The sequence below is a fragment of the Eleutherodactylus coqui genome, chromosome 1 (genome assembly GCF_035609145.1).
Source record: "Eleutherodactylus coqui strain aEleCoq1 chromosome 1, aEleCoq1.hap1, whole genome shotgun sequence".
NCBI lineage: Eukaryota > Metazoa > Chordata > Amphibia > Anura > Eleutherodactylidae > Eleutherodactylus > Eleutherodactylus coqui.
Window position 1 is genome coordinate 49930802 of NC_089837.1, and position 10295 is coordinate 49941096.

At 43.3% G+C, this 10295-nt stretch overlaps 1 protein-coding gene across 1 annotated transcript in view; it reads left to right on the plus strand.

The window, feature by feature from the left end:
* Positions 1-10295, plus strand: part of LOC136620599 (cytochrome P450 2C14-like) — a 274638-nt gene that overhangs the window by 57636 nt on the left and 206707 nt on the right. The window lies entirely within an intron of this gene.

A 10295-nucleotide genomic window follows, 5' to 3' on the forward strand; every position in this document is an offset into this window, starting at 1 on the left:
AAAATAAATTATAGCAGGACAACGCCTTTAACTCAATAGAAGTGAATGAGAGTTTACCTTTATCTTAAGAATCTGGGTGATGCCCTTACTCCCGAATCCTAGGTCAATTGCAGTGTCCAAGGAGTGGGCTCCAGCCTAGGAGACAGCAGGGTTTAGATGTAGGCCTTGTCACGGTGGCTCTACTGTCCCCCACCTGGAGGGTAACCAGTGACACGTCCAAGAGCAGGCTATTAAATTAGTTTAACCTACTGAGGGTATACCTTAGTCCCCTTTGTAACGGATGACACCACCATTCCTTCCTCTGCGGTGATCTCTCGAAGTGGGAATAAAGAGTCCACATGCAAGGTTGAGGTTTTAAAGGCAGAACCGAGAGCGGTCAGTAAAGCCTTTTACTTAAACACAATCTGCAGTAAAGTTCAATACAGTCCACACTTGACATCCACTGGCAGACTAGGTAGTGCAGGGGAACACGTGGTGTGACAGAAAGGAAACATGGGAGGACAGAGTGACTTACACAAGCCAAGTTATCTGTGAATCTCTGGTCCCAAACACTTTCTCACGAACACTTCACCGACTCTTTACTGGTACATAGTCATACACACTCACGGAGTAGTAGATTTGCACCCAACGCTGCACTCCTTGTGGCCTTTTACACTCCTACTCCTCTCATATAGGGGGCCACAGCACACATCTTCTATCCTCTTGGCCTCTTCCATATCCACTACACACAGACTAAAGGTGTCTGTGTGCAGAGCAGCTTTGCTCAGAACGGATAGGTGAATAGGACCAGCCAAGGCAAACTCCAACAACTACTCCCCCACTCATGCACCTTGCCACCACATAATTAAAAAAAGGTCACATGGCATACAAATAGATACTTTTCCAGACATAACCCACACTGTAAGCCATTCAGTGCTGCAAATATGCAATACACATCATATTCACTCACATGGAACACTTTGACAATACACATCAGCACAAGACTACATAGACCATCCAAAAACAGCCAGAAGCTTCTACACTTTAACTTCTCTACACTATACAGTGAGCTGTGATTCCAGCACCACACTGTCACTCAGGATAGGGTGGCGGAGAGCCTACATACAGCTGAGAGCAGTAGGAAGCTTCAAAGAGGGGGCCACAGATTGAGGCAACGTTGAGGAGACAGAGCAGGGACTTATGAGCTGCAGCTATTACATCTTGTCATCTCAGTCAGCGAATGCCATGACACATTGTCTGACTGAGGTGTAATATCTCCCTTTTAGAGTGCTGGACTCATAATACATTTTTTTATTGTATAGGGTCATAAAAGGGGTACAGACAAGTGCATGCTCGGCCATGAGAGGGTTTATAGTAGCTAGTAAGAGGGTTACTTTTTAGTTAAGAGGGACTAAGGAGTTAGAGTTGTAAAAACAAAAAGCCCTCCCATTCTTTGTCAACCCTATCCAAAGCTGTCGCGCTGACAGGGCCCCTCTGAGTCAGACATGTTATATGTCACTACAGAGTAAGGAAAATGAAGGAGCCTAGTGACTTCTACATGAGGTGACTGAACTGCTAGATCTATCCCTGTAGGTAGCAAGTATAAAAGATGAGAAATTATGTTTATGCCGGATGTGATAAAGCAATTAGTGACAATTAGGAGGAGTTACATCTTGTTATTGAAGGTTACAAAATATTTAGCAGTACAATGGCAGCGCCTGGAGTGGAGAGGAGGGTGGAGACCCACGTGATGAGGTTGGTAGGTACAGAACAGACTGAGTAATACAAGTAGGTACAATAGAGGAAAGTGGACATGAGTTACAGATCAGTCATTAATGACTCCGGGTAGAGGAAAAGTGAAGCACGCTTTATGGTATTTACATAGAAAGCTTACACACACAAAAAAACACACTTCTATTTGCAGCATTGCATTCCCTATGGTGTTTGCACATGTCCGTACTTTACAGGCATGTATCTACAAAGATAGAACATGCGTGCACCATTGAAAATGCATCCATTGTTTCAATGGAGCTGCGGCTGCTGCCAGCGGCTTCATTGAAAACAATGGTCTGCCGGCACCCCTGCATTCTTTTTCAGGGAAGGGCTTTACATATAAGCCCTCCCCTGAAAAAGAAAGATTGTAGTGTAAAAAAATAAATAATAAAAAACATACTAACCTCTCCGCCGCTGCCGTCACCCCGTGGGGATGAAGAACACATCTGCCGCATGCGTAAGATGTTTCCTTTATCCCCGTTAGTTAAAAGAATTCCCTGCTCTTACATCTGCCACATCTGTGACAGCTGCAGCAGAGGAATTCTTCAATTCTCTACCGCAGCTGTCACACATGTCAGCTGCGGTAGAGGATTGTGCTGTCGGCAACCTCTTCAATTGATTTCAAGGAAGAGCTTTAAATATAAGCCCTTCCCTGAAAATCCAGTAAAAGTCATTCATTCAGGGAGAGCTGCCTCTGATTGGCTGAGCACCTCAGCCAATCACATTCAGCTCTTTCAGCAGGCGGGGTTTTTAAATCCCCACCTGCTGATAGATCAGCACCACAGTGCAGGGGACAGCAGGAGAAGACATGACTGAGCCCTGGCAGCTGAAGAGAGGTGAGTATCTTTTTCTTTTGTTTTTTTTTTAAATCAAATTTTTATTGGTTTTCAACATAAGTCCATATTACATTCGTGTACAGAGGTATGAACCTGATGACTAAACGTAGAAGAAAATAACTACAACAGTATACTTGAGTAGCCATGGACAAAAGACAGGGGGGGGGGAGGACAGACGGACTGCAGAGAAAGGGAGAGAGGTCCATCTTGAACCATACACCATAATGGAATTGCTTTAGGACCTTTTGATCACATTTCGATTAAACTTTAGGAAGACAACAGGTGGGGGTGGGGAGGGGGTTTGGAAAGGGGTGGGTAGGGGGGTTTGGGGAGGGAGGGTATACTATGAAGGGTAAGCTTCTTCCCGTGGGGGGGGAGGGAATGTGTTTTCTTGTATTGTCCACCATCAGTTCCCTCCTTGTCAAGCAGAAACATGGCTTCCAGGGATTCCTCTGTTCCCCTGGCGTGGGAGAGAGAGAAGGGTACAGACGGTTATGAGTAAAGGGTCTGAGGTCCAGATAAGGCTCCCATAGTTGAGTACTGAATCAGCAGAGTATATGTTTTTGCTATTCTCGAATGAACGTTTATGGAGGGGGGCAATTCTCCTTCAGTTCATTTCTCAAGGAGTGCCATGGGCTCCAGACTTTTAGAAATTTGTCGTGGGTGCCATTGGACCAGCTGACCCTTTCCTCTAACAACACCAGGAGGTCCACTTTATCCTTCCACGTTAACAAGAAAGGGGGTCTCGTTGTCACCACAGCAAAGGGATAAGCGCTTTAGCTGAGTCCAGTAAGAAGGCCAACAGCTTGTCTTTTAAGTTCTTTTGTTTTTTAAAGCACTTTACTGGATTTTCAGGGAAGGGGAGCAGCAGAGAGGTAGGTAAAGTTCTTATTTATTTATTTTTTACACAAAAATCTTTCTTTTTCAGGGAAGGGCTTATATGGAAACCCCCTCCCTGAAAAAGAACACAGTGGTGCCGGCAGACCATTGTTTTCAATGGAGCCGCCGGCAGCAGTCGCAGCTCCATTGAAGACAATGCGTGCATTTTTTTTTTTTTAACACTAAAATTTAGTTTTTTTAGGGAAGCTTATATGTAAAGCCCTTCACTGAAAAACAACTCAGGGGTTTCGGCAGGTCAATGCGCGGACCTGCATTCACACTTGTTTTTGCATGTACATGGGTGCGCACCTATGTACGCGCAAAAACACGCTCGTGTGAAGCCATCCTTATGATGGAAATGAACAGCGCTGAATGGTCTTCATTGACTAACCAGCTGTCTAGCATTTTACCGAAAATGAAAAAGCGCTCATAAATCTTATCAACTTCCCCGCTCCTGTAAATGCCGTGAAATGTCTGCAATGGAAAATCCGCAGTATTATATTCCATGTGGATGTAGCCATACCTCTACAAACACAAGCTAGCAACAAGCATAATAAGGCACTGCAAGCATCGTACAGAAGGGCAAGCACAGTCACTCACTCTAAGGGCTCATTCACATAGGCGTATTTTTCATCAGTATTTTGTGAGCCAAAACCAGGAGCGGGTCCAAAATACGGAAGAAATACAAATCTTCCCATTATACTTAATCTATGTATGTTCTACTTCTGGTTTTAGCTCACAAAACACTAATCAAAAATACGCCCATGTGAATGAACCCTAAGGGCAAAAACTAACAGCCTTGGACTATACAAACTATGCACTAGTGCGGGCATTTGAAAAACACTGTAGGAAGTTAGGTCCTACCCTATCTTTTCCATTTGTAGTTAATACTACGTGCCGCAAAGATGGGGCAAGTCCTATCTTTTCTCACTCATACTATTAATAGACAAGAATACCGCTAATCAAAAAGAAACCATTGAAATCAATGGTTTTGTTTTGCTCCGTTATGCGGCCGTGATTATTGTAATAATAGGAAGACAATCCTCATTCTTCTGCTGTATCCAGACTAGTCAGCCTCCAGAGTGACTAGAGTAGGGCTGAAGATCTACCTCTTCCACCTAAAGGACCATTTGAGTGACCAACTTCTGGAAGTGTGGTCACAGCAGGGTGGTCATCTCATAGTCTGTGGCCCCCTGCCATTGCCTGGTTAGCAGGGTTCGGGTTCTCTTGGCTAACTGTGTTAGTTCTTGGGACTCAGCTTGCATGGTCAGCTTGCAGAGGTTATCAGAATAAGAGATTTTCATGCTGGGACTGAAGAAAGTATAGACCCTTCCAAAAACGTACCTCGAGTTGGTGCAGACTCTATAATCTTACCTTCATACAATTCATACAATTGAGTGAGAGCCTTCAACTCCAGCCTCCTGAGCAGAGACCCATAAAGAGAGTGTTTTTTTTTCTTTTTCTGCAATTACCAATATTGGTTTCCGCTGCACAGCCTGTTTGTCTATTTACATGGAACCATCTACAAAAAACTCAAAATCTGTGTTAGGAATTGGCTCAACTTTAACATACTTATATCCAGGGATTTTATGCATCCTGCGGGAGAACCAACCAGGTATGTTTCTCTCTTTTCTTTTTGACTGGATACAGTGGAGTAGTACGAGGAGAAATGGTTTCTTTTTATGGCCCTGGTCTTTAGTAAGGCATGAATTGTTACTTCAATGGCTGCCTCTTATGTGGGCTCAGGGGGTACTGAGGTGTGCGAGGAAGCGCAGCCCCTTCTTTAAGCTTGACCATGACAGGTGGGACCAGAAGCTTCCCAATATCTGTCTTGCTAATTGCCGCTAGTGTCTGTGGCCTGAGTAAGCTGGGTATATCTGCAGGGGGTATGGACTTGCTAGCTTTTTCCAAGAAGACCAAAGCTTTTAACAAGCAAATTAACTGCATTAGGAATAGAAGTTTAAACTACATTTGTGAGACTCCTATCTTCACTTTCTCTTATTGCAGATAATCATGGTCTTGAGATACTATATCATGGTCGGCCCCGCCACTACCATCTCTGCCCTTTCCAAATACAGTGGAAGGACAGTAGCTGTATTAAGAACTATTGTGATGTGAGGATGCTAGCAAGGCGGTCTTATACTTAGTGAATCGAGTAGCTGAAGGAGTTTTTCTAAATTTATACTCAATGTAGTTTTTCTATTTCTTCGTGAGGGACCGTGAAAGAACAGGGCCCATAACACCTCTGGTACCTGCCCAAGAACTTGTTGAAAATAGGGGGAAGAAGATACTCCAGCGACCATGAAAACTGATCAAATTGTCTTCGTTTTCTTTTTGTCCTATATTTCCTGCGCCTCACATAGGTTCTTTGTGCGAGGAGGTGACAGACTGTATTTACTGGAAGATAGTCCCCATCCTTTGAATCAATACTTTAGTAGCACCAGGTGGTTAGTTTCTACTAATAAATCAGGTACAGAGCTGCCAGCATGAAGAGGCGAAAACGCAGTCTCAAATCCCGGACGAGCCCCCAAAAATATACCGTAGCTTCTTTCTTTTAATGAATGCAGACTGAGAAGAGAAACCTTGTATTCTAAACACAGGGGGCATACACTTTTCATACAGGTTGCACAAAAGAAATTCCTTTCATATATATATATATATATATATATATATATATATATATATATATATATATATATATATATACATATATATACACATACGGATTAGTTACCTTCTGCCACATTGCTTCACAGGCGAACTAAACTTTTTACTCATACAAGCTGCTGTCTTATTTCCTCACCCATATATAGACAAATCTCCATTCCATGGCATCCACCATTTTACTTTTATTAATTCTATCTTATCTAGACCTTGGCTACTATACCGTAAGGTCCGAATGTATAAGGACTGGCTCTCCACTTTTCCCTAAGGACACAGCCAACACTCGGTTGAGGGGGAGGCACCATCATGTGAAGTGGGTGCCATCTTGGATTCTGAGATAAAGCACTCGCCTCCACACTGTTCTGTTCAGCTATGACAGTCCTACTTAGGCACCTCAGTCACCCCCCAAGGTAGGAAACTCAGTGCTAAAGAGCTTGAAGTGGAGAAACTCCATAATAGTACATAGAGCTCTACAGCCATGTTAAGGTATAGTTACATTTAGGGCTCATTCACACAAATGGATATAGTTTGGGTCTGTGAACTACACAGCGTTTTTCATGGACCGAAACTGTGTATTCACCATGTATTTCAACCTTCAATGCATATTAATATGATCCCATTGACCTTAATAGGTAATTGACACTGTAAGTGCAGAACAGATTGAGTAACATGAATAGGTAGAAGGTGAGACAAGTTTATCCTCTAGAGCAAAGGTGGCACAACATATCTATCAGAAGATAATGGCTTTGGGTAGAGGAAAGGTGAAGCTGGCTTTATAGTGTTTACATGGAGAGTAAATAGCGGTTTCCATTCTCACAGTAATGACCACAAATCTTCTTATATTCTAGAGATATGCTACTAAAGAAAGCAAAACAAAAAAAGGTGCAACCCGCCAATCATTAGGCTTCTTTACTGTAAGCAATCACAGAAAATGGGCATATATTTACTGACTAAGGGTGCGTTCACACGAGCGTAGGCGTATTTACGTTCGCACGAGCGCAGCGTATAATCACCAGAAAGAACGTTTTTCGCCGATCACGACCAGAGCTAGAAAGCGTATTTTCGTTTGTTCCTACTTTTCAAACGGTCTTTTCGGCCATCGAATATTCGCCGGCACGTATTTCGGTCGCGTATGTCCGTTTTCCCACGGGTTGCCGTTTTTACGCGCCATAAAATCGCCCATGTGAACGAATACATTCGAAACCATTGCCTCAGATGGTCACGTATATACGTTTGGTCGCAAAAACGCGCCGTTTATGCGCTCGTGTGAACGCACCCTAAGGAGGGCAGATAGCTGCATCTCCTCAGCATGCAGGTAGCAGACTACCAAATGAGGGAGCTAATTATATATGTAAGGTCTCATTCACATAGGTGTATGCAGTATTCAGACCGTGAATACACTGCATAATAAGGGCAGCTTCAGATGGGCAAATTTGTGTGTGTTTTTGGGCATGCAAAATATACATGTACAATATGCAGAGAATAGAACCCAATGATGTCAATGGGTTTGTTCTTATTAATTTTTTTTGCATACGCCTTTCTCGCACTCGAAAAATCTGCTCAATTTTCCAGCATATTTGTGCACCAAGATTCCCCGTAGAAGTCTATGGGAGGTGTGCAAATTCACACTGAATGCAAAAGAACACATTGGAATTTCATTAGGCTTAATAGTCTTTTAAATCAGAGTGGTGGTGGTGGTGGTGGGGTGTTGCACAAGAATCTGAACTTGTGGTGTGTGCACAAAACGTACATTAAAACACGCCAGCACACATGCAAAAAAGCCTCATCCATGCCCCTCTGCACATGTGCCCATCCCTCCATGCCTTCCATGACATTGGCATCTTCACTGGCTTGTAGATGACATAGGGGACTTCATCAATATTAAACTAAGGTGGAGGGGTTGGGTTACACAGAGGTCTTCAGGAGGCCAGCATGGTCAGGTACGCCCTCTGGACTTTTTAACGCTCATTAGCATGTGGTGCCAGAGTTATTAAAAGTATGTTTCCCTAAACATGTGGGTGCAATTATATATATAAATGTCCAAGAAGGTGGTTTTGTGGCTGAAAGTGCGCTGAGAATGGTTTAAATTGGTGAAAACAGCTGCTGTAACCGATTCCCTTTAAAAACACAAATGTAATAGCTATCCAACACTTGTGTAAGAGTCTGGAAAAGCAGTCATTATTCTAGTCCATTAGGCCACATGTGTCAAACTCAAGGCCCACAGGACGAATCTGGCCCACCACCTTATTTTATGTGGCCAGCAAGGTTCGGATGCCGAAAGATGGAGCCAGCGCTTCGCAGAGATGGTGGCCTCAGCACAAGGAGCGAGTGCCATCTTGGATTCTGAGCTCCGGCGTGAACCACCAGACCTCTCCGTTCAGCCATTCACAGATCGCGGCACAGCCCTGCCAACTCTACCCGGCACCCTAGCCACCCTCCAAGGTAGGCAGAGATGGAAGAGGAGAAACTCCATCATAGTACGTAGAGCTCCACAGCCATGTTAAGGAGTAGTTACATTTAGGGCTCATTCACATACACAGTGTTTTTCATTGACCGAAATTGCTTATTCATCATGTATTTCGACCTTCACTGCTTGTTTAGGTGATCCCATTGACCTTAATGGGTAATTGACTCTGTAAGGGCAGAACAGATTGAGTAACACAAATAGGTAGAAGGTGAGACAAGTTTATCCTCTAGAGCAAAGGTGGCACAAGATATCTATCAGGAGATAATGGCTTTGGGTAGAGGAAAGGTGAAGCTGGCTTTATAGTGTTTACATGGAGAGTAAATAGCGGTTTCCATTCTCACAGTAATGACCACAAATCTTCTTATATTCTAGAGACATGTTACTAAAGAAAGCAAAAAAAGTTGCAACCTGCAAATCATTAGGCTTTGTTCCCACTGCTGTAGGTGTAACTATACTGGCACGGAGCGTAGCTGCGCCTTAATGATGGGAAGATCTTCCCCTTTGCTGGTTTTTTAGACTCCACGCCAGAGCGCAGAAGTTTGAAAAAAGAGGGGAGAAGATAAGTGATGCCCGTCTCATCCGCATGTAGTATTTACTAGAGGGCAGGTCTTGTCTTTTCTCAGCTGTACAAATCACGTCCAGGAAAAGAAGTGGTGTAAACGAATCAGTGGATTCAATTTTTCCGGTCATACGGCAATGAAAACCACGGCAATATAAGGGGACGCATCTAGGCTCATCTGAATCCGCTCTGAAACCTTGCTTATTCAGTGCATGTTTTTAATGTTTTTTTTGTGCAAAAGAATTGCAGCCAGATCCCATCGATTGCGTGTGTAAATACATGGTGAGTATGCATGTATCCCGTATAGTCACTGCGTATTAATGAGATCCCATTGATTTCTATGGACTATTTCTGTGCATAAGGGTGCATTCAGACGAGCGTATTATGGAGGCGTCTTCACACGTGAAAATCTTGCCCGTAGAATTCCTTCAATTTCAATAGATCCGTTCAGACAAACGTGTTTTTGAGCACAAAATCTTTGTCCGCATAAAGATAGGTCCTGCTCTATCTTTGTCCGTGTTACGCAGAAAGCTGCCAAAGATTTCTATTGCAGTTCAAAAATAGGGAGGGGGAGGGAAATACCTGGCGTATACCTGGCATTTAATTGCCATTCTATTCCATGGGAAGAGTCTAACACGCAAGAGTGAGAACGGACATTTCAAACGCAAAAGGATTTTGCATTTCTCCTAGTTAAATACCATTCTGTTAGTTGCTGCCTTCTGTTCAAGCTTCTCTAGATTTCTTTGAATGCTCTCTCTTCCCTAGTGTTAGCTATCCCTCCTAGCTTTGTGTCGTCAGCAAATTTGATCAGTTTCCCATCAATTCCCCACTCCAGATCAATTATAAAAATGTTGAATAACACGGGGCCTAGGACAGAGCCTTGTGGTACCCCACTTGATACATTCTTCCAAATGGATGTGAAGCTATTTATGACCGCTCTTTGAGTACGATCATTCAGCCAGTTGTCAACAGTTGCCTTGTCAATCACATATCTGGTCATTTTTTCAATAAGTATGGTATGAGAGATACTTTGTCAAATGTTTACCTAAGTCAAGATATACTATAACCACCACATTTTACTGATCATCCTAGTCGGTGATTCTGTCATAGAAGGAAATTAGATTTGTCTGGCATGCCT